The sequence below is a fragment of the Paroedura picta genome, chromosome 6 (assembly GCF_049243985.1).
Source record: "Paroedura picta isolate Pp20150507F chromosome 6, Ppicta_v3.0, whole genome shotgun sequence".
NCBI classification, from domain to species: Eukaryota; Metazoa; Chordata; class Lepidosauria; order Squamata; family Gekkonidae; genus Paroedura; species Paroedura picta.
In genome coordinates this window covers 98,413,040-98,439,786 of record NC_135374.1, presented here as the reverse complement: position 1 = coordinate 98,439,786, position 26,747 = coordinate 98,413,040, and the positions used below count along the sequence as shown (strand labels likewise).

The following is a 26,747-nucleotide window of genomic DNA, read 5'->3' as shown; positions in this document are numbered from 1 at the left end:
AGAATTGGGAAGCCTTCACCCCATAAGATGAAATAATTACTATGTATACATAAAGTTGTCTGGACCTTGGCTGTGAGTGGAATAGCATGAAACTTTAAAACTGTAAAGCTCAATAAAATATTTTTACCGTTCAGTTTTTAAAGAAGGAACAGACATACAGAAATAACAGATAATACCATAAAAAGTGAAAATAAAATCAAGATGTTGAGAGGAGTCTCAAGTATCTCAATAAGTTGTGTTGTGTAATATATAAACATGTTCCATTTTGTATGAGAGGAGTCTCCAAAGACTCTTCAGTGTGCATTTTGAAATCATAATTTTAATAATCAGGAGTAAAAAAAAACAGATGTGAATTGTAGAAGTGGGAGCTTGATTTAAATCGTTGGCTTTAATATGAACTCTAGTTTAGGAAATACTGATTAATTGGTTCCCATGACAATTAAAACATATTGGCTTGAAACTAAATTACTGTACTTCTTAATCCAAATGCTGTTGGATAATTAGTAATAAATGTGCATAATTTGTTCCAGTAAAAAACTTGTTGAATCATATTTAAAATGTTTGCATTTGAGGTTAACTATGTTTTCATTTTTTGTTCTCTTTTACATAGACCAGTAGGCTTTAATTCATTGTACTTGTCAGGAGGTCATTAATTTTTGTGAGATGTGAAGAATCGTACATTAATTTTAATCCAATATATTTTTTAAAAGATACACAATATAGGAGAAATTTAACCCCCCCTTGTTTAATCTACTTTGCTGCCTTCGCAAGCAAAGGAAGTTGGTTTGACCAGACCTACAGTGTTCCAGTTTTCCATGTAATCTCAGTGCCTGATATAATTTCAGAAATTTTCTTTCAGGCACTGATTTCCAGTTGTGTCATTCAGGTCCTTGTCATTCATTCAGACCTGGCCATTCCCCCTCTAATTCTGAAGTGGTTGGATGCTGGTCGCTAAGGTACCAAAAAAGGACCAGCTACAATTGTATCCTGGACATGCAGAAAAATGTCCTTGAAAAAGGCAGAAGAACCGTACCTACATGCTGTTGTAGAATCCTGGTAGTGCGGGTGCAAGCCCTATCTGCCAGATGGATGTTAAAATGAGGATTCATCCAAGGTTGGGTGGAAACTGTGGGTAGTTCCAGATGCTGTCACATACACATCCCCTATCACCTGTTTTTTTAAAAAGTGTACATAGGTAGATTAAAGCTGCGGCAGGGGTGGCTGAATGAAAGAAAAAGAGCCCCTCCTATTTCCTGTGGTGCTTCAGAGGGTTATAGGGAGCTGTTGGCTTGAGCACTTACCTTCACGTTTGTTGTTTATCATTCATTCATTCATTCATTCATTCATTCATTCATTCATTCATTCATTCACTCACTCACTCACTCACTCACTCACTCACTCACTCACTCACTCACTCACTCGATTTATTACCCACCACTCCCAGACAGCTTGTGGTGGTTTATATATGTCTGAATAAAACCCCCATAAAACCCTCATTAAAACCCCAGACATAAAACAGCACAATTCATTAATCCAAAAAGAAGAAGATATGACGGAAAAAACTCCCTCACTATTCTCAATTCCCCCTAGTAAACAGCTCCTAGAGGGGTGGGTAGGAAGAAGGGTGCAGGTGGAATTCGCAACCACTACTCCTACCACTCTCCTGGTTTGCAGTATGACTCTCTTATCTTTTGGCTGATGGCCGTGCCAAGGCTAATTCAAGTGTTTCCTACCCCTGTCATAGCTTCTGACTGCTGCTCTTGCATCTCTTCCTTTGGTGCTAGCTGAAATTGGTTGTGTTCTCAGATGAATACTTTCAAAGCATGCATGTTAACTTCAGAGAAGGCATAAAGGTAAAGGTATCCCCTGTGCAAGCACCGAGTCATATCTGACCCTTGGGGTGACGCCCTCTAGAGTTTTCTTGGCAGACTCAATACAAGCTTTAAACAGGAGCCACATATTTGCACTGAAAGCTTATAGAATCATAGAATCATACAATAATAGAGTTGGAAGGGACCTCTTGGGTCATCTTGTCCAACCCCCTATTTATTTAGATTTCTATATTTATTTAGATTTCTATACCGCCCATTTCTTTGCAGCTCTGCACTATGCAGGGCACTCACATCCCTATCACTCATCCACTGTAACCTGCCACCCCCTTAAGCCTCCACAGAATCAGCCTCTCCGTCAGATGGCTATCCAGCCTCTGTTTAAAAATTTCCAAAAATGGAGAACCCACCATCTCCCAAGGAAGCCTGTTCCACTGAGAAACCGATCTGTCAGGAATTTCTTCCGGATGTTGAGACACAATTTCTTTTGAATTAGAAGAAGAAGAAGAAAAAGAAGAGTTGGTTCTTATATGCCGCTTTTCTCTCCCCGAAGGAGGCTCAAAGCGGCTTACAGTCACCTTCCCTTTCCTCTCCCCACAAAAGACACCCTGTGAGGTGGGTGAGGCTGAGAGAGTGCTGATATCACTGCTCGGTCAGAACAATTTTATCAGTGCCGTGGCGAGCCCAAGGTCACCCAGCTGGCTGCGCGTGGGGGAGTGCAGAATCGAACCTGCCATGCCAGATTAGAAGTCTGCTGTCCTAACCACTACACCAAACTTTCATCCCATTGGTTCTGGCCCCTCCCTCCGGGGCAAGAGAGAACAATTCTGCTCCATCTTCCATCTGGCAGCCTTTTAAATACTTGAAGATGGTTATCAAATCCCCTCTCAGTCGTCTCCTCTCCAGGCTACGCAGACCAAGCTCCCCCAACCTTTCTTCATACGTCTTGGTCTCCAAACCCCTCACCATCTTTGTTGCCCTCCTCTGGGCACGCTCCAGTTGATCCCTCTTCAGCTGGGATGGCCAAAACTGAACACAGTACTCCAAGTGAGGCCAAAGCAGTTCTTGAATTCTAATATCTTAGTACAGACATTTCTTTGAGTATTTTATTTTTGGAAAAGCAATCAGATGTGCTCAACAATAGTAAGGGGCTTTACGCACCGGGATCTTTGTAGCAAATTGGTCACTGAATGAAAAATCGCCATTTAAAATAGTGGAATTCGTCGTTATGCATACCTGCCTTTGTAGTGGAATCCAGTTGCGTTTTGTAGCGTTTCCCACAGGCTTCCGGTCTCGGCAGAAATCGCTAGAAAGGAAGCGCTATTGCCGAGCTCGTCCCGCCCCTGGCCGTCAAGCAGCCAATGGGCAGCCGTTAGCATGCTCCCAAACAGCCCCTTTCCCTTTAAGAAAGGTTTAAAAAAAAAAAAAAACAGACCCATTGCAACGAATCTGTGTTAATTCGTTGCAACGGAGAGACCCATCCAGCTGCCTGGTGTGTTTGAGCTGTCGTTTGATCGTTGCCACGCTCCCTCCGAGTGAAAAAAAAAATCCCCCCCCCTCTCACGGGCCCGATTTTCGGCTGAATGAATGTGTAAAAAATAAAGGGAAAATACATCAGCAAACGGGCTTCTCTGTTCTTTGTGCTTAGTGACTGAAGGGGAGGGACTGAAGCCGGGGAAGCCTCTAAACTGAAAGAGGCTCGCTGGTGCGTTTATCCCCGCTTGCTCGGAGAAAAAAAAAATGGTGATCGCTTCGCCGGAAGATCAGAGAAGAGAGCTAGGGGGAGGGACTTTGTAGAAACCGCAACAATGTTAACGCACAGGTCTTTTTTGCTAGTGTTGCAGATTGGTTGCAGGAGTGTATCGCTTTCCGGAGGTTGAATCCACTTTTGGGGATTTCCCTGAAAGCGCTACAAGGAAGCGCTTTTTGCAGATTGGTTTCAGGTGTGTGGCAGATTGTCGACGACGTTGTGCATAACAGCAAATCAGTAGCGTTTTCAATTGGCAACCATTGTGCTATTTTGAAGGCGTGCAAAAACCCCCTAGGAATCCCAATGGCATCAAGAGGAGACATGAGGGTTTATGTCACAGGTCACTAGAGATATTGTAGATATCTCTGTGGATGTGATCCTTACATGATCACAGTCTGCGCAGCACTTTAAGTCGTCTGCACCCATGCTAGCTGGGGGAATAACTTGCATATTCCACAGAAGAAAACACTGCACTCTACGGAACTAGGGAAATTAAATATCCTCACAACAGAAGCGCCAGCCTTATGTAAGATGTCAGAACCCTGTGCAACAGAACAGCAAGGATGGTGCAGCTACTTCATGAAGGAACAACTGTATGGAAAGGCTATAAAATATATTAAAGCAGTGCCAACTTGTGCATGATAGATCAGTATAATTGCACATATGCGTTAACGGCTGTTTACATCCAAGTTAGCAGAGCACCAGTGGTGTGGCTTTAGTTGCAGATCCCCAAAACTTTGTGTGTCCCTTTTTGTTCTCTTTCATTTCTGCCCCTTTGGTGCCCATTTTCAAATTTTTCTAAACCCTGTTTCTGTTCCTTAATTTCCGTGTTTCTTACCCCTTTGTGGGGCTTCTGATCTAGGTGGGCTCCAGAAATTCCTTCTCTCTGTTCCCTGTTCTCCTTACATGTCTAGCCTTAGTATTTCTCTAAGCTTCTTCATTTATGTCTCCCTCCCTTCCTTGATTCCGACCCTAGCTTGGTGGTGGTCTCCGTCATCTTGTAGACATCTTACAGACATCACCTTCTCATGCACCCCAATTCACTGATTGTTCCCACCCTCACTTGCCTTATTCCTCTTTATTCATTAGCTCTGTGGGCGGGGAATTGAGAATCCAGCCCTCCTGTCAGTCAGCACATGTAGGCTGCTTAAGCTGTTATGGACTCACCTTGTGGTCTTGTGCCAAACCTCTATTGACTTTGCAAACATGAATGCTTGAATTGCAGTACACCAAGTCACTTTCATTGCACACGACGTCTGGAATGCCTTTGGCATGCCTTGCCATTTTCTTGTTTTTAGCAGTACTGCTGCACTGAGGAATTTTGCATAGGGGGTCAACAATCATCTCAACATGGCAATACACTATGATTCCCATCCCTTACTCGAAGATGACTCCAGAGGTATACCTGCTTCCAGAGGCGTGTGTATCTTAAGCCAAGTGTCATCAAGGCATATCTTAACTGTTTTTTTTAATCAAAAATCAAAATGTGATTTAAATTTGGCACTCTTTCCAGTACCTAGTAATTTGCTGCATAAAAGAGATCTGAAAGTTGCCAGGTCTGCAAACTTACATTGTTAGGTAGCTTTATTTTAAAGGATATTACAGAGAACATGCTGTGTGCAGGAAAAGAAAGTGTAGATTGGTTTACAGATGCACACGAGCCAAATATACACACCAACAAAAACAAAGGAGCATTGTGCTATACCTGAGCTGCTTGTCAGTTTGAATTTTTTTTTCTGCCCTGGGTATTCTTTTCTCTGTCTACCCAGTGAGATTGGGGAGAACAGGAAGTGAGTGGAATAATGAGCTAATGACTGTGCAGATTGTGTTAGAGGGTTATTAATGTTGGTATCTGCCCAACACGGGCTTGCTGGTCCATATTATGTAATATGAGCATGATGTGATAAGCTGTGCTCATTAGCGCAAGTGAAACTGCCCTAGCTATGCTGGCTGGCAGTGGCTCTCTTGGGTCTCAGGCAGAGGCCTTTCATACTGCTTCTTGACCTTTTCAACTGGAGATACCAGGGATGGAAACTAGGACCTTTTGCATGCAAAGCAGATGAGCCATGGCCCCACCCTTGGCACTTTCGTCTGTTATTTATATCATTTCCCTGTTGTTAGATATGTACAAATATGTGGACAGGCTGTGCTCCAAGGCCATTTATGATATAAGAATCATTCCAGAGTGCCTCGTGTACTGGTTACAAAGCAAATTAAGATGGTATTTTGGTAACTGGCCATTCTCTTATCATGAGTTGCTCTGTTGCAAGTGAAAAGGGAGCATATCTCAAATTTATGTGTCTTTTTTTTATATCCAAATGTTGCTGTCTTGGGGCACAGTGATTCAAAGGACTGTTTTCTTGGGGCTTCTATTTGGAAGTCAGTTATAACGAACATGTTAAAAGAAAAAGAGAGTGACGATTCCTGTTATTTGGCTTCTCCTATGTAATCCGACCTGTAAGCCATTTGTTCAGTGTCCTGGATGCCGGAGGGGTGTGCCTGCTTGTCTTGGTCAGCACAGCTTTAATGAGCTAATACCGACAATAACTGGCCTCCCTATGTAGACAATGATATCCGGGTGCCATATAGTTTATTCCACCCCAGCACTTTATTTCCCCTCCTTCCTACCTGAGAAATAATGTTGAGCCCCTGTGTTTTAAAATAAATCGGTTTTAATAACTAATAATGTTTTAATGTGTTTTTAATTGTTCAGTTGTGCTGGATGGATGCTGTAAGCCACCCTGAGCCCACCGGGAAGGGTAGAATCATAAAATAATAGAGTTGGAAGGGACCTCCTGGGTCATCTAGTCCAACCCCTTGCACCATGCAGGACATTCACAATCCTATCGCTCATCCACTGTAACCTCCCACCTCCTTGAACCTACACAGAATCAGCCTCTCTGTCAGACGGCTATCCAGCCTCTGTTTAAAAATCTCCAAAGATGGAGAATCCACCACCTCCTGAGGAAGCCTGTTCCACTGAGAGACCGCTCTGTCAGGAACTTCTTTTGGATGTTTAGATGGAATTTCTTTTGAATTAATTTCATCCCATTGGTTCTGGTCTGTCCCTCTAGGTCAAGAGAGAACAACTTTGCTCCATCCTCTACATTATCGATCCCCAACCTGTGGGCTGCGGACCACATGTGGTCCTTCGACTAATTGAAGGTGGGCCCCGAAGGACGCCTTCTCCCCCCCCCCCAGCCCTTTACTTCATCCCGCCCAGCCCTTTACAACACACTTCATTGTTGTGGCGTGTCTGTATCTTGTTTTGAAGGGATGTTTAAACATTACCATAGCGATCAGAGAGCAGGGCAGTGGTTGAGAGTAGAGGAATAATCTACCCCCCCCCCACCAGGCCTCAGTAAAAGGCGTTGAGTGGTCCCCGGTGAGTGGTCCCCGGCGTTGAGTGGTCCCCAATGATAAAAAGGTTGGAGACCACTGCTCTACATGGCTGCCTTTTAAATAGTTTAAGATGTTTATCAGATCCCCTCTCAGTCGTTTCCTCTCCAGGCTAAACAGACCAAGCTCCCCCAACTTTTCCTCATACGTCTTGGTCTCCAAACCCCTCACCATCTTTGTTGCCCTCCTCTGGACACGCTCCAGTTTGTCTACATCTCTCTTCAACTGGGGTGCCAAAACTGAACACAGTACTCCAAGTGAGGGCAAACCAGAGCAGAGTACAGCGGTACCATCACCCCCCTTGATCTGGACACTATACTCCGTTTGATACAGCCCAAAATCCCATTTGCCTTTTTAGCCACCGAATCACACTGCTAAATCATGTTTAATGTATGGTCTAGATCTTTTTCGCTCCTAGATCCTTTTCGCACATACTGCTGCCAAGACAAGTCTCCCTCGCCCTATATTGGTGTAAATGGTTTTCCCTACCTAAATGCAGAATTTTACATTTGTCTCCATTGAATTTCATTTTATTTAGTTTAGCCCAGTTCTCGAGCCTATCAAGATCATCCTGTATTCTCATTTGGTCTTCTGTTGTTTTTGCTACCTCTCCTAGTTTAGTATTTTGTGCAAATTTGATTAGTACTCCCTCTAATCCCTCATCCAAATCATTAATAAATATGTTGAACAACACAGGCCTCAGGACAGATCCATGGGGTGGCATAAAAATGTAAAAGATAAATAAATGTCACCTTCTATTCAAAGAAGAAAAAATGTGCTTGCTCTTGAAGTTCGAAACCTTATGTAGCTTTCAGATAAACCAAATGAGAGTCTTATTCTTGTGGGTGCCCAGCCCTTTCTATGTCATGCTGAACCCCCCTCGCCCCCTCACTGAGGTTGGTAGCAGTGGTTAATGTGTCCAATCTGGTTGTAGCAGTAGCTTGTCAAGGCTAATGAATTGTGTAGTCTTTATTTAAAATTATTAATTAACTTATTAATTAAAAGAAGTCTTGGAGTGCTTCTCTTTGAGGAAAGGAGGAGAATAGCAGGATCTTTTGATCTTTAATAGAAGGTGTACTTTATTCTTAAGCAAATGGTTTTCCTACTGGGCTGTTCCGGAACTGGCATTACTTGGCAAATTCCCTAAATATAAAACAATGAAACAAAAGCATTTGTTCATGTTGTTGTTAAGCTTTTATGTTGCTGTTTGGCTGCCAAGCTTGGCAATTTTGCAATCATTATTCTACTCTGGGCTCACTTCCTAGCAATCTGGTGGGTTTGGGCGGTTTGGATTACGGGATCGGTGACAATATCCTTGGCTGAATTGATTGTAATGCGTACATAATTTTATTCTTGCATATTCATCTGTATTTTAAAGTGCATATTGTAGCAGATAACAGTTTATGTCACTGTGGTTTGAGAAAATCCACAGCTTTTGGGGGAAAAAATTAAATTTTTGCTCTTAAGTATTAGAGCCGATTTGTAGACGATGAACTTGCTTTTCCACACAGAAAATTATGTGAATGCCTCCAAGGATGCTTATCACATGCTACATATACAGACACAGGCTTGTTTTGTGAAGCATCTCTCTTTGAAATGTAATTTGAGAGACTTGTGAAGGCACAAACAAACATGTGTGATTGTCTTTAAATAATTTTATAGCCAATATTATTCACCACAAACATTTTTCTGTATTTGCAGTGGTGGATTATTCTGTGCTCTTTCCCCCTTTGTAACCTTGAATGCATCGCAATTTTAATGAAACTTTCAGTCTCACAACTTTTGTATAGGTTTCAGAAAGTACACTGACTAGATAGGATTGCCAAATCCTGACTGGGAACTTCTGGAGGTTTGGGGGTGGTTCCTGTGTACCGCAGAGTATGGGGAGGGGTGGGAGCCGAGAAGGGATGTGATGTCATAGCAACCACCTTTAGAAGATTCCATCCCCTCCAGCAAAACTGATATATGCAGTGATAATTCTAGGACAACTCCAGGCCCCAACTGGAGGTTGGTAACTTTGGGTCTAGTTTTTAAAATGAAGGGTGGGATTAATGGTAATCATCTACATGTTGGAAGTAGTGGTCTTTGTAAATCTGTAGTAATGAGATCAAAGCAAAGTTTTGTCTTGAACTAGAATGTTAGTTCCTGTGTAACCTAATTGCATATATGTTGAATAACAGCATGATGTTTTCTTCATAATTCATATAAAAACACAAGCTGGAAACAGTTTTCACAGAACATACATTTTCAGTATTTTGGGCATTGATTGAATAAAATGCAGTTATTGGACTGCTTAAGGACTGATGGCTAAAAGACTGTTAATGTCCGCCACCCCCACTGATCAATCCTTCCAAACCAAGACAGAGCCTAAAAGCATGACATTCCTACATCCTTTAAGAAATCTAGTGTAGTTTACTCATGTGTCTCTCCTTCAGTTTCATAAAAATAGGTATGTTTTTTTTAATACCAGAAACATGGATTTATTAATTGCTATAAGGATCAATCTGAAACATCTGTATGCCTTAGGCTGGCCCAGACTAGATGGGATGTATAAAACAAGGAAGACTTTCTCTTAACAGTAAACATGAATGACTCAGGGTCTCTATACCCCCTTAGTCTCTTCTCTATCAGTTACCCTTGTACACACCTCTCCTTCCAATACTGGAATTGATTCCCACTTCCCTTCTTCATTCACACCTGACTTGTCCCTTGAGTGGGAATCCAAAGTGTTTTACCATATCCCATTTGGCATTTTATTCTGCCAAATATAACCTGTGTGGCTGGCTATGTTGAGGGTTTGTGACTAGCTCAAGGCCACTCCATGAGTTTTCATAGAAGAATAGAGATTTGAATACGAGCATGACGATCCCTATCCACTTCACTCCCTTACAGGCTAGATTTTCCTTTGGTTTTCATTTCCTTGTCTGATCTAGTAAAGTGCTTTCCTAGTAAAGAGCTGTCCTAGTAAAGTGCTTTCTTCTTTGCTGAAAAACTTTGGCTGTCCCACCCTGTCACAATATAATATGTTGGCTGTTTTACTCAATCCCACTTTGTTATGGAAACTCATGGGTGGCCTTGGGCCAGTCACTTCAGAGCTAACTTCCTGTTTGACTTGGTAAGGAATTTTCTTCTCTCTCTAGAAGATCTATCCCCTTTCCTTGGCTCAAATGGGAGTCTTCATCTACTCCCCAAATTTCTTTGCCAATATTCTCCCAGGGCTCCTCTCTATGTTTAAACTGTTGTCAGCTAAGGCTGTAATCAAAGTCTCTCCAGTCAAGGCAGAAATATGACTGTTAGTACTCAGTTCTGTCAAGGCAGAAATATGACTGTTAGTACTCAATTCAGTCAAGTCAGAAATCTGATTGACTCTCTCCTCAGCATCCTGCTCTCAAATTTTTCTCTGCTCAGGTGATGCTAACCAATCAGATCTCTTGGAGCCTGTCACTCAAGGCTCTCTGTTTCTGTAAAGAATTAACCCTTCACAGTCCTTTACTCTGTTCCTACTGCACTTCTAAGCCTTTAATAACTGCAGCCTCCCATATCTTAACCTAACACTTTAATCTGTATACCAGGGGTAGTCAACATGTGGTCCTCCAGATGTTCATGGACAACAATTCCCATGAGCCCCTGGCTGCAAATGCTGGCAGGGACTCATGGGAATTGTAGTCCATGGACATCTGGAGGACCACAGGTTGACTATCCCTGCTATATACCACACTGGCTTTTTATTGTAACGGGGCAGGTATGAATCTAGTTCTTTCTGTGGATACCTGGGTGTCTGTACAGATTCAAAGCAATAAGATCTAATGCAATAGTATTTTGTATAATTTAAGGTGGTTAGTTAAACTAACAAGTCACTGTCATAGTTCTTAGTGCTAAAACAAAAGAAAAAGCGAATGAAGGTTTAAAATCCCTCACTAAGAGAGAGCTTGAGTGACAGGCAGCACCAAGCATTCTTGAATGGCTAGCAACAGCTTAGAGGGAATTGATATTGTAGCTTTGTGCTGGAGGGAGATCATTCTGAGTCTGACTGGCATACTGACAGAACCTGTGTGTGCTTAGATAAACATTTACTCTGAGGAGAAATGTTAGTTAATATTACTAAATGCTAGAAGCTGATTTATACAGTGTCTGGAGAGCTGGGATAGATATTTTGGCTGAGGGGATTTGGGCAGTAAAGTGATACTTCCAATTTAGGCCAAAAGCAGAGGGGAGAATTCCTCTAAGGAGAAGAGGAACCCTGCCCAGTGAAATGCGAATTCAGGTGTAAGGATTTCTTCAGACATGTGTGAGAGAAAGCTTGCTTTATAGTCCCCAGAAGTCAGAGGGAAATTGGTACTTCTAGGAAGGGAAAGTGGAGGTACTAGCATAAGGTACCAGCTTGGTGTAGTGATTAAGAATGGCCGCATTTTGTACCAACTGCAATTTCCGGGTCACAGACAAGGGAAAGCCCCATGTAGACCAAGTTACAGAAGTCTAATCTGGAAGTGATTGTTGCATGGATCACTGTGGCCAAGTGTTCTGAAGACAGGTAGGGTGCTAGTAGCCTAAGTTGGCTTAGATGGTAAAATATTGTTTGGGCTACCTTCATGATCTGAACCTCCATAGACAAGAAGGCATCAACAATTACCCCAGATTCCTGGCCACATGAATAGCTGTAAACTACATCCCATCCAGGCAGGGGAGGTGTGCTTCCTTATCCTGCCCCCCTTTTTCCCAGCCACAGGACCTCCATCTTGGATGTGCTGAGTTTCAGGCGACTCTCCCTGAGCCATCCAGACACTGCTTCCAAACTGGCAGATGTTTCCGGGGGAAGTCCGTCCATCCATCCATCCATCCATCCATCCATCCATCCATCCATCCATCCATCCATCCATCCATCCATCCATCCATCCATCCATCCATCCAGAGATAGAGCTGAATGTCATCAGCATACTGATGACAACCGAGCCCAAAGCCTCAGACCAGCTGTGCCAGAGGGCACATATAGATGTTAAAAAGTGTGGGAGAGAGTATTGCCCCTGTGACACCCATTTTGAAGAGAGCAAACTTTGGTTCTGCATGCTTACTATTCTTCTGTATATAGTATGCATAAGAGATGATAATTTGTAAGCTCTTGCTAGTAGTTCTGGGATCATATTTGGCTTCTGTCTTTCCTTTCTACTTGAAGGTACCCAAGGCAGCCCACAAACAGTAAATAGTTATTTTTAAAACACACAAAATTGAATAATTAAAACCCCAAGCTGTAGAATGCAACATCAGATAGTTCTTCAGTTGTTCCTAGGCATTCCAAATTAAAAAGTTCCTGAATCTTCAAGGCAGATGTCCTCTGGTTGAGGTTGCTAAAGTCATACGTAGCATTACGCAGTACTTTCAGTGTTCAAAATGCTTTCTTTGTTGTCATTCATCCAACAACCTTGTAAGGTGGGCTAATATGGTTTGTATATTATAGGTGGTAGACTAAAGTTGAAAGTGGATTGTAGTTGAGAGTGTGGCTTTTCCAAGATCAGACAGTTAACTCTTGTCCTATGCTTCCAAGTGATTTCTTGGATCACTGGTTATTCGTTTTAATCACTATGCTATTTTATTTAGAATTTTCAAACTTAAATAACTACTTTGTAGGATTTGGGGTATAATATTCTGCCAGCTGGGTTACATTCCAGTTCAGTGATAGATATTTAGGTTATGAAGCAAAGATCCCTAGCACAATAGTCATGGATATGATAGTCTTACATTCTATAAAAGGAGATTGACAATCCTAAATTATGTTGAGGGCTGGGGACAGGGAAAGTGCAGTTGAGCTTTTCATACTTTTTAACAACTTCTCAGTTAGATTTTGGTTTCATAAACACCAATTTTTTTTCAAAAATGAAGCAATCCAAAAGTCAAAATGGAAGCCTACCAAATGAAGTCAAATTGCTTTGGATAGTGACCAGAAGAAGCCGAGTAGAAAGTACCCTGGAGATGGCCCAGGGTCCAGAAGATACAACTGTGTGGAGGTCATAAAGAAAAATATTGAGAATCTATGGCAATAGATCAAGATGGATAGCCATGTTAGTGTCTGTAAGCAGCAGAAAAGAACAAGAGTCCAGTAGCACCTTAAAGATGTAATTTTTTATTAATTTGTGGCAGAGGATGAGCTTTTGTAAGTCACTGCTCACTTATTCCGACACATCTAGAATATGAGTCCGTCTGTCCTATACATTGGAAAGTGGAGTGATCTCAGATGCCGAATGATATTAGCAGGCAAATGACAATAGCAGGTGAATTACAATAATCATAGAATCATAGAGTTGGAAGGGGCCATACAGGCCATCAAAACCAACCCCCTGCTCAACGCAGGATCAGCCCTAAGCATCCTAAAGCATCCAAGAAAAGTGTGTATCCAACCTTTGCTTGAAGACTGCCAGTGAGGGGGAGCTCACCACCTCCTTAGGCAGCCTATTCCACTGCTGAACTACTCTGACTGTGAAAACCTTTTTCCTGATATCTAGCCTATATCGTTGTACTTTAAGTTTAAACCCATTACTGTGTGTCCTCTCCTCTGCAGCCAACGGAAACAGCATCCTGCCCTCCTCCAAGTGACAACCTTTCAAATACTTAAAGAGGGCTATCATGTCTCCTCTCAACCTCCTTTTCTCCAGGCTGAACATTCCCAAGTCCCTCAAACTATCTTCATAGGGCTTGGTCCCTTGGCCCCAGATCATCTTCGTTGCTCTCCTCTGTACCCTTTCAATTTTATCTACGTCCTTCTTGAAGTGAGGCCTCCAGAACTGCGCACAGTACTCCAGGTGTGGTCTGACCAGTGCCGTATACAATGGGACTATGACATCTTGTGATTTTGATGTGATGCCCCTGTTGATACAGCCCAAAACGGCATTTGCCTTTTTTACCGCTGCATCACACTGCCTGCTCATGTAGGTGTGACTGTATTAGGTATGATATGTAGAAGGCTAGTAGGCAGAAATCAACATTGGTAATGAAAGAGGAAACCTAGGTCTTGATTAAGTCCAGGTGGTTTCATTGTCTTGAGCCTCATTATCAGTTGCAATTCAACAGACTATGAATGTTGCCATCCCCCTCCCTGCTTGTGAACTCTGAGGCATCGGTCTCTCTGTTGTTGGGAGACCTGAAAGCTGCTTTTGATGGACAAAAGGCATAACACCGCATGGCAGGTCTTACATCCTTAAATAGCAGCTTTCTTGGCAGCCACGTAAAACTTAATTATGTGGCTTACAAGAGTAGTGTCATTGGATCTGAACCTCCACTTCAATCAACATCCAACAGTTCTCTTATGCTTTTCAGGTTAACCTTGAGTCGACAGTTAAAAAGCCGCTGTGTAGCACTTCCATTACAAGCTCTTTGATATAATGCTGAATTGTGGCTTTCAGTATACACAGGGTTAAGTGAAAAGGTTATAGTAATCTAGTGAGCATTTTTTTTCCTTTTTTAATGTGCTCATTAGCAGTGGCAAGTCCAGGTTTTAGCCCATGTCAGTAATTTACATTTCATTGCTAAGTGACTGCTCCTGTTCAAGGGCCCTTTTTAAGGCTGTTGAACATACTTGTATTGGGAATAAACAGAGTAGAAGAATTGAAAGCCAAGTACCCTGCCAAGCCTTTCAGTCAGTTCTGAAGTTTCCAGTAGATCACTGATTAGCAGTTCATGGAGCGGTATGAATTTTTTTTTTTAATGAGGTCTATAAAATTATTACAGGTAGGCAATCCTGCTTTAAATCTCTATTCCCCCCCCCTTCCTTTACAGTTGTCCTCCCTTTATTCATTTATCCTGCCGGGTTTCCTTAATATGAAACTACCCCATACTACAGACAAAGCAAGTAAACAATAGGCGGAGTACAAGGGTCCTTGGTCTCCTTCCCCCATCTGAACTATTAAGCAAAGTCTGATTGTTATGAGGACTGAGGAAACAAAGGGCTTGATTGCCTCACAGCTCCCAGGGATCAAGTTATAAAGCAAGGAGATCATGTGAATTCTTGCTCTGGGACTCATTTCCCTCTCCGCTTCCTGATTGGTACCAGCTTGTTGTCGTGTACTTAATTTGAAGACACGCACGACGTGCAAAAGAAAAATGGCATGAATTTAAGGGAATGTAATGGCAGCAAAGCACGGGAAAGATGGTCAGAGCACGCCGGCTGTTGATCTTCGTGTAGACTTTTGTCGTCTGTGACAAATGTTTGCAGGTTTTCATCCATGAAAAGATGCTGCCACTCTGTGTAACTCAGGAAATTCCCTATATTTTAGGACTGGGATAAATCAGCATGCAAAAGACTCTCAAAAGCAAATTTAGAATTAATTTCTCCATACATACGTCTATGTTGGAAGGAAGAATAATGCTTCTTTCATCTTGTTTGCAAATATTAGTAAGTTTCATTTTTGCGGTGGAGTGCAAGATCTTTATTGCAGAAAACAATAGCTCATGGAAAATATTCAACAAGAGAACAATAACTTTAAAGTCTAATCCGATTCAAAGAGGAGAAGCAAATACCTTGCATTTTTAATAGAGTAGCTGGGAAATCAGTAACTTCCTGGTTCAGAACGCACTGTAGATTGTTGTGAAATGGAGAAATCAACAAACTTTGGCTTGTTCTCTTGCTTATTTAATGTCCTGGTTTGTTGGAAGGAAATAAACCACAGTGTGAATCTGAGGAATTCCTGGCTTGTTATTGTCACAGACAGACTTGTTCATGCAGCCTGAATATAATGGATGCATCCTTTGCTAATTTATCCAGAGAGATAGAACTATATTAGTTTTGGGGTCCTTCACTAAATGTTACAAATCCTCTTTGGAAAAAACTTTGTTTCTACTTGTGAATGGTCCTTACAGACCATTAGGGAATTCAAAACTGAAATCTGTTTTTAGCTTGTTGAGATTCAACAAGACAATATCTATTAAAAATGGTTCTATCAGATACACAGGAAACGGAATATAATACTCACTTTAAAATTCTTATATCACAGATATTTGTGATACTTTACTCCTTCCCCCCCACCAGGAATCTTGAGGACCCACATCCAGAACATCAAGGAACATTCCTAACCCATGGATCACCAACCTTCAGGAAACCTCCTGAAGTTGGAGTTCATCTACAGACTATAGAGATCAGCTTATAAAGGGAAAATGGATGTTTTGGAGGGGAATTTTGCTATGACAGCTCATCATCTGACAACAGAGATCCGTCCCACTGGATAAAAGGGTTGCTCGGGTGGGGGGACTCTGTGGCCTTGTGCCCCACAGGGATGCCAGCCTCCAGGGGGGTCCTGGGGATCCCTAAGGAGGACAGCTCTTCATCAGACTACAGAGATAAATTCTCCTGGAGGAAAGGGCTGGTTGACAGCACCTCAATTGAGCTGACTCTGCTTCCCCCTTCCCCAACTTCTACACCAGGGCAATTCACTAGGGCAGGTTGTACTCCCCCCCCAACTTCTACACCAGGACAAATCACTGGGGCAGGTTGTGCTTTCCTTCCAACTTATAAACAAGGTCAACCATCTGGAGCAGGCTGTGATTCCTCCACCCAAACTTTTACACCAGGGAAACTCATTGGAACAGACTGTACCAGGACAACTCACTGGGTGGCTATGCTTCTTGTCGTCCACCCCCAACTTCTGCATCAGGTCAATTCATTGGGGCAGGCTGTGCTCTCTCCCTCTTCTTCTTCTTCTTCTTCTTCTTCTTCTTCTCCTTCTCCTTCTCCTTCTCCTTCTCCTTCTCCTTCTTCTTCCTTCTTCCTTCTTCCTTCTTCCTTCTTCCTTCTTCCTTCTTCCTTCTTCCTTCTTCTTCTTCTTCTTCTTCTTCTTCTTCTTCTTCTTCTTCCCTCCCTCCCTCCCTCCCTCCCTCCATGGGCTATTCACTGGGGCTGGGCTGCTGCTGCTTCTCCCCCCCTCTATGCCTGAGCTACCCCCCGCTCCTTTGGGTGGAGGATGGCAGCACCCACCCCTCTGGGCAGAGATTGGTATTAGGCAGACAAATCCAGACACCATGTCCCTGAGGCAGGGCATGGTGCTCCTCTGTGATGATGGATGGTTGTCAGAGGCCTGCTGCCCTGGGTGCTCTCCGCCCACACCCCTGATGCTCTCCCCTATGGGTGACCCCTCCACTGGTGCTTACAGTGGGACATTGGGCAACATGATGAGCCAAGGTATGGATGTGGTCCCCGGGGGGGCCACTGCATGATTCCAACCCCTGCGTTAAGGTAAAGGTAAAGGTATCCCCTGTGCAAGCACCGGGTCATGTCTGATCCTTGGGGCGACGCCCTCTAGCGTTTTCATGGCAGACTCAATACGGGGCGGTTTGCCAGTGCCTTCCCCACTCATTACCGTTTACCCCCCAGCAAGCTAGGTACTCATTTTACCAACCTCGGAAGGATGGAAGGCTGAGTCAACCTTGAGCCGGCTGCTGGGATCGAACTCCCAGCCTCATGGGCAGACTGCATGACTGCTGCCTTACCACTCTGCGCCACAAGAGGCTCTCTAATCCCTGCGTCACCAGTGCCCGTATCCTATGTCACTAAACTCTGCCCCTTGCCCTGGGCACCAAAATAGCCAGACAGGAAGAGGAGTTGGTTTTTCTCCCCCTTCCTTTCTGCTCTCCTATATTACTCAGCCAGCTCTATGTTTTTAGCACCAGGATGACTCTGGTTTGCATGGGTCTGTGCATGCCTTCCCAAAGCAATCAAATCACATGCAAAATTGTTAAGGGTGAAGGTCTCTATTAAGATAGAAGTTTAGTTCTATTTGAAATTGAGAACCAGTCAGAAGCCAAATTACTAGAGGGAGAACACTTGCCAGAAGCAACTGAAAGATGTAATGCTAGCTAATGCTATACTTAGAACAGGTAAGTAGACATTTGTATTTTGAAGCATCAGGGTGCAACCTGGCAGGGTTTGCCTTAGGTATCAGTGTTGTGAGACAATTCCAAGACTGCATTGGTTCTCCCTGCAGTCAAATTTGGGATGGCTTGGCTCACAGGTTTGCCCCCAAGCTTGTTGGCTAACCATCTCAAAAGCTTAAATAAAGATTTTAGAGCACCAAGTTGGGAAATTAAATCTTATCCTAACAGTCTCTAACAGTCATGGCAAAATTAAATGGAATTTCCATTTCCTTTGGGTTTTTTATAGCCCATCTCTACAGATGTGTGAATGTTGTTCTAAGGCACCTTCCATCTTTTCACTGCAAAACCCAACTTTCTTCAGTACATGACACCAAATATAACCAAAGATTGATATGACAGGAGTCAAGGTGCCAAGAAACACTAAATATTCCAGTTTCTTTGAAACAATTTCATTTCGCTGTAGGTGTTTAAAATGTGTGTGATTAAATTGTGTGTTGCATTGTACCTAACATTTTGAAATTTTAACAAAGAGGCCGGGCACAGTCCTATGTCAGTCACCATTCGGTCTGTCCCACTGAACCCTAACGGTGCTAACAATGAATTATAGCATTTATTGTATAGAGCCGAAAGCTGTTATGATCAATCACAAGGAGCATAAAAATGACCAGAACTGAAAGTGCTTATGTTGAAACATTTTATTTATTTTTGTTTACAGCTTTTGAGTATACTTTCTTGGCCTACTAGTGTTTTAAATTGGCATGGCATGATCTATACCTCATTGGACTCTGTAGGAATCTGGGGTTCTGAAAAAAAATCGCATGATGCAATGCATTTCTCTATAAAAGCTTTCCCTCCTCATAGCAAACTTGGATGGCAGGAACACATCTAGCTGAGTTTTCTCATGGATTTGCTTTGTTTTTTGTATCAGCATATTTTTCCATTTGTTTTTAGTGGAGGTGCCTTGCACCTTGCATCCACCATGTTACACAGTCCGGACATAAATTTACCACTATAGAGAGGAGGCGGCTTCCTGAACGGTCATCAGTGAGGGAGGAGAGAGTATACATTCTATTCTGCCCTCTTCTGTGAGAATTGAATCTCAGTTTGGTGTAGTGGTTAGGAGTGTGGACTTCTAATCTGGCATGCCAGGTTCGAATCTGCGCTCCCCCACATGCAGCCAGCTGGGTAACTTTGGGCTCGCCACAGCACTGATAAACTGTTCTGACCAGGCAGTGATATCAGGGCTCTCTCAGTCTCACCCACCCCATAGGGTGTCTGTTGTGGGGAGAGGAATGGGAAGGCGACTGTAAGCCGCTTTGAGCCTCCTTCGGGTAGGGAAAAGCGGCGTATAAGAACCAACTCTTCTTCTTCTTCTTGAACCACCTTGGACATAAATAATGGAAAATCAGGATATAAATCATGTTTAAAAATATAGAAATATGGAGCCATAGGCCATCACTACATCTGTATATTAGAATTATTAGTGTATATTGATGTGTCTTCACTAATCTGTTTGCAATTCTTACTAGCAAATCTCAAACAGAAGAGCAATTTTCGAGGGTGTATGTGTAATTTAGCATGACAGTTAAATCAAGTAAGGTATTGGTGGGTTCTTTTGCAGGCCCTCTTGCCTTTTCTTCTCCTTTCAGTTCTCCTTTGTGTTGCCTACACAATGATCCTCTACCTAGCAGGGTTCTATTTCTATGCGTAGCTGCATTCCTCCTGTAGTATCCTTGTGTTGTGCCACTTGTGTTGCTTTGGAGGGGTATCAGTGTGAATATGTAGAAATGTGTGTGTGTGTGTGTGTGTGTGTGTGTAGGAAGCCATGATCTATAGGAAAAGTAAAACACCAAGCATAAAGATAGGGAGAAATGATTGGCTTAAACCTCTGCAATGTAAAAACAATCTTCTTAGTTTGGTGGATCTTAAGAGTAGATACTCAAGTATTATATACTATGTATTTTAATATAATGCTCAAGATCTATGTTATTTGAAGATGTCTTACTGGTAAAAAAAAATAGCATGAAAAAGAATCCTATAATGAAAGAATTCTAGCCCCCCCTCCCCGCCCCAACTTAAACGTTGCCATACGAGTAGCTAATGTTCAGGTTTGGGTTGTTGAAGTTATGAACCTACATATTTAGACTGGCATTTGAGCTACACAAAACACTTTTTAATAGTCATTTTAGAGCCTGATAAACTTCAAGGTTCATTGCTCCTGTACATTTTTCAAATTATTAGCTTCTTAATGCATATGGCTTTAATTTACCCCCTGCTGACATTCTTAAATGGGTTTTCAAGAATTTTTAGAAGTGGGCTACTATAGTTATGCCTTCACTCTTGGCCCTGATTGCTGACACAGAATTTTGTAAGTAGCCTCCACAATTAACAGGATGCAGGTTCAAACAGTTCTGTTGCCAAAGCTCAAGATTCCCTTGAAAACAGATTTGTGTTTGGTTTCCTGTAGTGTGTTTGCTCCATTTATTTCTAATGAGTTGCTGGTAGCTGTTGAGAAGGTTCTTCTTCGGTGGAAAAGAATTTAAGTGTGGTTATCTGCGCGTGTTTCACAGTTTTATTTATTTATTTTAACTGGAATTCTCTTTAAATGATAGTATTTATCTTTTTATAAAGGATGTTAAATAAAAAGTCAGAAGAGTTTTTTTAGGTCCCCGTTACTGATTTTAAGAAGTACAATTTAGGTACATTCAATAGTGTTTAAATCAACATATTTAAACTTTTATTTGGGGATGTTTTTTAATATTGCAAAAAAAAAATCTTAATGTTCATTGGAGATATTATTGTTTTGTTCCAGTTATGAACTCTGTTTCTGGAAGCTAAATCTTGTGCATAAGTAGGCTGTGATGGATGCGGTGGGGTCTGCAGGTTCAACAACTTCATTCCACCCCCAATTCCCAGGAAATTAGATTGTTTAACTGTTGCCACCAACGTCATGAATAGACAACAACAACAAAAAATCCTCCAGAAGTTCTATATAATGATAATTATTACAATGAGAATTTAGCAAGATCCTCCAGGTTCTCCAAATAATTGATCATAGTCACTTGTCATGAAACTCAAAGGTTTATTTATATATTATACAATCTTGGTCTAGAGCAGTGGTTCTCAACCTGGGGTCGTGACCCGTTCAGGGGGTCAAATGCCCCTTTCATAGAGGTTGTGGCAAGGCGAGCAGCTTGGCGGGGGGGGGGGGGATAGCCGCCACTGTTGCCACTCTTCCAGAAGGTGCCCACCTGTTTATATACAACCAATTTTATACAATCATGAAAAATGGATCTTCACGTCATTGGTCAGTTTCAGTTTAATTTCTGTGAAAGAACACCTGCATAATTTTATGGTTGGGGGTAACCGCAACATGAGGAACTGTATTAAAGGGTTGCGGCATTAGGAAGGTTGAGAACCACTGGTCTAGAGGCAACAATTCCAGCCAGCTATATTAACCACCGCTCTTTCTTCCTTCTATACTCAGCCTGGAGATGGAGAACCACTTCCTTAAACATTAACTCTTTATTAACTGTCTCATCCTTCATATGATCTTCACCACAATAATATAAGTTCCTCTTACCACCTATTCTTGCTTACCCTGAGCACAGAAGCAAGTCATAGGAGAAGTATGGCCTGCTATAATAATTCAGGTTCAAGCAGGAATGTTCCCATCTTCTCTTTGAACTTTGGAAAGGTGGCCTCAAACTAGACTTCCAAGTGGTGCAAGATGGCCATTATAAGATAGCAATTTTATAAAAAGTTAAATGTAACATTACCATTAATGAAGAACATTAATTACAGAAGCTGAGCAAAAATGTCTTAACTACTGAACAAGAGAAAAATACAGTGATAAAAATAATCTTTCCCCCTTTGTGAAATTTCTTTAGCTGTCCTCCATATATCGCTTCTCCAGCCAGATGAAGAGTCCTAAGAAAAACAGGCCTTTCTTCCCCTCAGAATCTTTGAGGGAGCTCTCTTTGGTATTCACTTCCTTTTTCACGCCAGTCACCACCTGTTCTGTCTGGTGGAAAACTAGTCTAGGCAGAACAATCCTGCACTGCAATCTTAAAGAGATTTCCACCCTTCTAAATCCACTGAAGTCAACGGGCTTAAAACTGTGTAACTCAGTTTAGGATTGTACTGTAAATGCATAGACTCAGAGCAAATCTATATCTGTTGTTCCGCAGGCTAGTTTAAAAATAAATAAATTTTAAAACACTTGTTCTACAGCTGTAAAGGATTTATTAGACTTATGCTTAAGCATGGGCAGAGTGCCAATTAAACATATATTTTCCAAAGTTGTAAATTTTATATGTGACCTGTGAAACGAGGTTTCATTTTATTGCAACAGAAAACCAAATACGTTGCAGCACTTAATTTCGCTCTTTTTTTTGTCGTGTGGGCTGTTGGATGTCCAGTACTGCTGCGTGCCATGGTTATGCTGTGTGGCTGTTCTGATCCTTTCATTGCTGAAGTGAAATGTTTACAAGCATGTGCAAGAATGAATCCAAGGCTGTTGCTTTTTAGACATTTACTCTGAAGTAATCCTGTAATCACTACTGTTGTTGTTGTTATTATTATTTACTGCATTTATATGCCGCCATTCCTAATGACTCAGGGAGGCTCACAGGATTAAAATACACTTAATATTATTGTAGTTGTTACCCACCCTTTCTCTGTGGACTCAGCGTGGGGTATATTAAAATATATAAAGACATACAATTAATAATTGAAAGTCTAAAACTTTCTAAAACAGTTTCATCCGTAATTGCCTATTCTAGATTTCAGTGGGAGGGAAGGGGAGAGGGGGGCAGAGGAATCTTACCATCCCTAGATGATGTATAGTTGGGGTTTGATAGGGAGGCCATCTCAACTCAGAGATGCTGTAGGCCTCAACCATAAGCCTGGTGGAACAGCTCTGATTCACAAGCTCTGCAGATCCTTCAGGGCTCTGATCGCCTTTGGAAGAGCATTCCACTAGATTGGAGCTCGTCTGATTGCCTTGGGGTCAGGTTGAGACCTGCCTGATGGCCTTGGGGTCAGGGACCCTGTCAGTTTTGCCGGATTGATCTTGATGCCCTTTGGTGGGCGTATGGAGAGAAGTGGTCCTGCAGGTACAATAGTCCCAGTCCATTAAGGACTTTAAAGTTCATGAATAGAACCTTGAATCTGATTCAGCCTCCAGTTCGGAGTCAGTGCAGATGTAAGAGCACAGGTCGCATATGAGTCCTCTATTGTGCAACTGCATCCTGGACCAGTTGGATTTTCTGGAGAAGTTTCAAGGGTAGTTCTGCGTAGAGCAAGCTGCAATAGTCTACTGTCGAGGTTATAGTTGCAATGATCTTTTTCGTCTCTAGATAATGATTTTGTAGTGATCTTGTCCATCTCTAGATACTAGCTTAGCTATAATGAAAGGCCTTGAACTGGCTTTTTGTTGCAAATCTTGGAGTTCTGCAGCCTCATACACTGCCTCACTTTTCTAAAGTAATAGAATGTCGTGATCTTTATATAAATTAGAATAATACCTGTGATTTTTTGGGGAACAGACACATTATTTGTCATTATATTATCACCTTCTTGCACTTTCCAAATCATTTTCTCTTCTTTTTCTTTGCTTAAATTCTTTGCCAACCATTTGCCTGGTTTATTTGCAGACTCAGAGTTTCTCTGGTTAACATAGTTCAGTTTTCTTTCCAACTAGTGTAAGCATAGATGACTGTTGTTGCTAAATTCTTATTTGTTGAGAAATATACTTACCTGGCAGGGGAGACACCTTGATCACAAAGTAGGTTTTCCCAGGGTGAGGCTCATCCATTGCACTCTGGGTGCACTGACCCCTGTGATTTCCCCAAATGCCGGAAAACTGGACTGCATGATTTATGCTAGTGGAGGACTGTGTTTACACTTTCCCCTGTGTGTGTGTGGGGGGGGGGGACTTGTTGAGAAATATTTGTACTCCCTGGGTGTTTTTTAAAAGTCGTTTTCTTTTTTCTTAATCTCAACTAGAATATTTTGGCATTTTTTCTTGTCACTTTCTTCAATTCAGAGTTATGTATAGTTAGATACCCCTTAATAAATGGCATCCCAAGCAATTCTCATATCAGTACCTTTATTAAGATTAAGTTCAAAAAATTCTTTAAGTTTATTCTTACAGTCCTCCACAATATCATCTTTTTGCAGCAACTCCTCAATCTTCATCTAAAAACATTGGTTTTTCTTTTATAAACAGGTTACAGGATTATGATCTGAAAAACTACTTCGTAGAATCTCTACTTTTGATATCTTTCTAACTATGTCTTCAGAAATCCAAAACATATCAATTCTTGGAAAAGACCTATGACTTCCTTAAAAATAAGTATATACTTTACCATTTCTCTGTAGTAGTATCTAATACTTGGCTCTAATCTGCTGCAAGTTTAGGTGCTGTTTTAAATTCTTTTGTATTTTTGTGAACTGTTCAAAGAATGTCATCAATTGATGGAGTGGGGTATAGATATCATAAAATACGTGTTGTATTAAATAAATGTAAAAAACATGTTGTATTGTATTCCTAGCAAGATAAACTTGTGCTGAAGTGCTACTCTGACATACAGTGGAAGCTATATTTTGTACTCTCTCATCTCTGTGCAATTTAGGTTCCAGTTTTGCAAAGTTTTATGCAACATATAATTATTCTGTATTGTTAACAAGGATTGCTATCTCAATAGTTATTTAGAAGATGTCCATGCCACGTCTGTAGAGAACCTGCTTGTGGTGGCTTGCAAATAAGACATCATAAAATCATATCATAGAAATCATCATCACATAAACAAAAAAATCATTAAAATGATCATTCAGAGGGCACAAAAAAACCCAGATTAGCAGTTTCAGTAACCCTGATAACAGTCCTTTAGCTCAGTGGTCCCCAGCCCTTGGTCTGTGGATCAGTCGGTTCTGGGCCACAGCTGCTGCTCGTCCTCCTCCCTGGCTGCTGCCTCGGGGGCTGCCCTGCCATTCTGCCGCCAGCTCATCTTTGGTGCTCTCCGGCGGCCGCCATGGCTGGGACTCTCCCTTGGCGTGGCATTGTGCAGCTGCTGCTGGCAGTGCCCCCTAGCGGGCGGTGGGAAGTCAGGGGCAATGGTGGGAAAGCAAGCGGAGCAGTGGCTCAGGCGGTGGTGATGTCCCTCAGCAAAAGACTACCCCCCCGGGCCTCAGTAAAATTGTCAAGTGTAGACCGGTCCTCAGTGATACAAAGGTTGGTGACCACTACTTAGATGGATGCAAATGATAAAAACTATTTAAAATATTTACCTCCTTAGTTCAAAGCATAGTTTAAAAAAATTTTGGTCTGGAATGTCAGAAAAAGTTGATAAGAGATCAGTCAGGCCTCAAGAGGAAATTCATTCCATGAGTGAGGTGACAACACTGAAAAAGTCCTGTATTTGAGGGGCCACCCACCACAGCTGTGCAGACAGTAGTACAAAGAGCAGGCATGTTGGAAAATCTTAACTGGTGCTTGATAAGTATGGGTGGAGGCAGTCGCACAAGTCTCACAGGCCCAAACTATTTAAGGCCTTCAAAGTAAGAATCAGCATTTTGAATCGTACATAGAAACAGACAGGCGGCCAATACAGATCATGTGATATCTTTTACCCACCCCCTGACAGTAGCCTGGCTGCCATGTTTTAGATCAGCTGACGTTATCTGGACAGTTTTCAAAGATAGTCTTACATACATTACATTACATTACATTACACCTATTTATTTATTTATTTATTTTATTTGCTTATTCGACTTATAGCCCACCACTCCCACAAGGCTCGTGGCGGGTCACAACAATAAAACCCCACAAAACCCCCTAATACAATAAAATCTTCTAAAAAAGCCGAACAACCCAACCAATCCAAGTGGTGGCGACATTATACCAACCAGCTCATAACCCAAGGAGGGAGTAAGAGTCACCATAATCATAATCTCTAACCTGGATGTGACCAGAGCATGGACATGTTTTGCCATAGTGACTGTTGTATGCATTACAGCGATCGATGTGCTTTATAAAGAAAAGGAAGGTGAGCTTTAACCTTGGTTTAACGGTAACTGCAAAAAACAAAGAACAGCTACCCTAAACCATAAGACTGGAGAAGCAGATAATTATATTAGTTGGTATTTGCTGTATCCTGTTGGGTATACCTGACTTCCTCTATCTTCATGCAACCAACATCCGTATCCTCTCCCAAACTTTAGTTGAACTGTTAAGAAGAAAAGAGGCTGAGGCTTTCAAGCTTCTGCATTCTCCTCTCTTGGTGTTGATCAGTAGTGTTAAAAAGAGATGAGTTAACATAAACCTGAGTGGACTGTTTAACCTTTTCCCCCCTCTCTTGCTCTCTTCTGGAAATGTAGATGCAATAACATTTGCAGATGAAAAGGTTCATTCTCAGTTTCTAATGTTTAAGGATGCAAATGAAGCATTTTGTCTCCTCTGTCGCCTGGAGGTGTTATGCAGGAAAACAGAAAGAGGTTTCTAGGATTAGTTCCACGGATTTCTTTTATCATGTTAAACCTATGACTGATTTCAATGCTGCTAACTGAAGAAATGCTATATGGAAAAAAAAGATCTATAGAAAATTCTTTACATGTTTCACTTTGTTTCTCTGTAAAACCACTAGGAAACTTATTACTTAACGAGGACTTTTTCAGTCTGTAGTCTTTCATACTAATTTAGAAGCACTTTTCAAGACATTCTGGGAAAGAACAGGGCTCATAGTGCTGTATGCAATTTATGGTATATTTTGTCTAATGGAGGTAGGGTCCTTTTCGTTTTGTATATTTTTATATACTTTGTGGCTGTTTGTATGTCCTTCAGTCTGCAATTGAAATCCCCCCTCCCTCAAAAGTTTGTAGTTGTATTTGTAGTTCTGATCCTTTTTTATGGCATT

The 26,747-nt window shown here is 41.8% G+C and overlaps 1 protein-coding gene and 1 non-coding gene across 2 annotated transcripts in view; both read left to right on the top strand.

Annotated features, from left to right (window-relative positions):
- Positions 1-26,747, top strand: part of PCCA (propionyl-CoA carboxylase subunit alpha) — a 279,452-nt gene that overhangs the window by 53,209 nt on the left and 199,496 nt on the right. The gene's annotated exons all lie outside the window — the stretch shown is intronic.
- On the top strand, positions 23,582-23,746 carry LOC143840842 (U1 spliceosomal RNA). Its single transcript, XR_013232438.1, has one exon. It is a non-coding gene; the product is annotated as a U1 spliceosomal RNA (small nuclear RNA).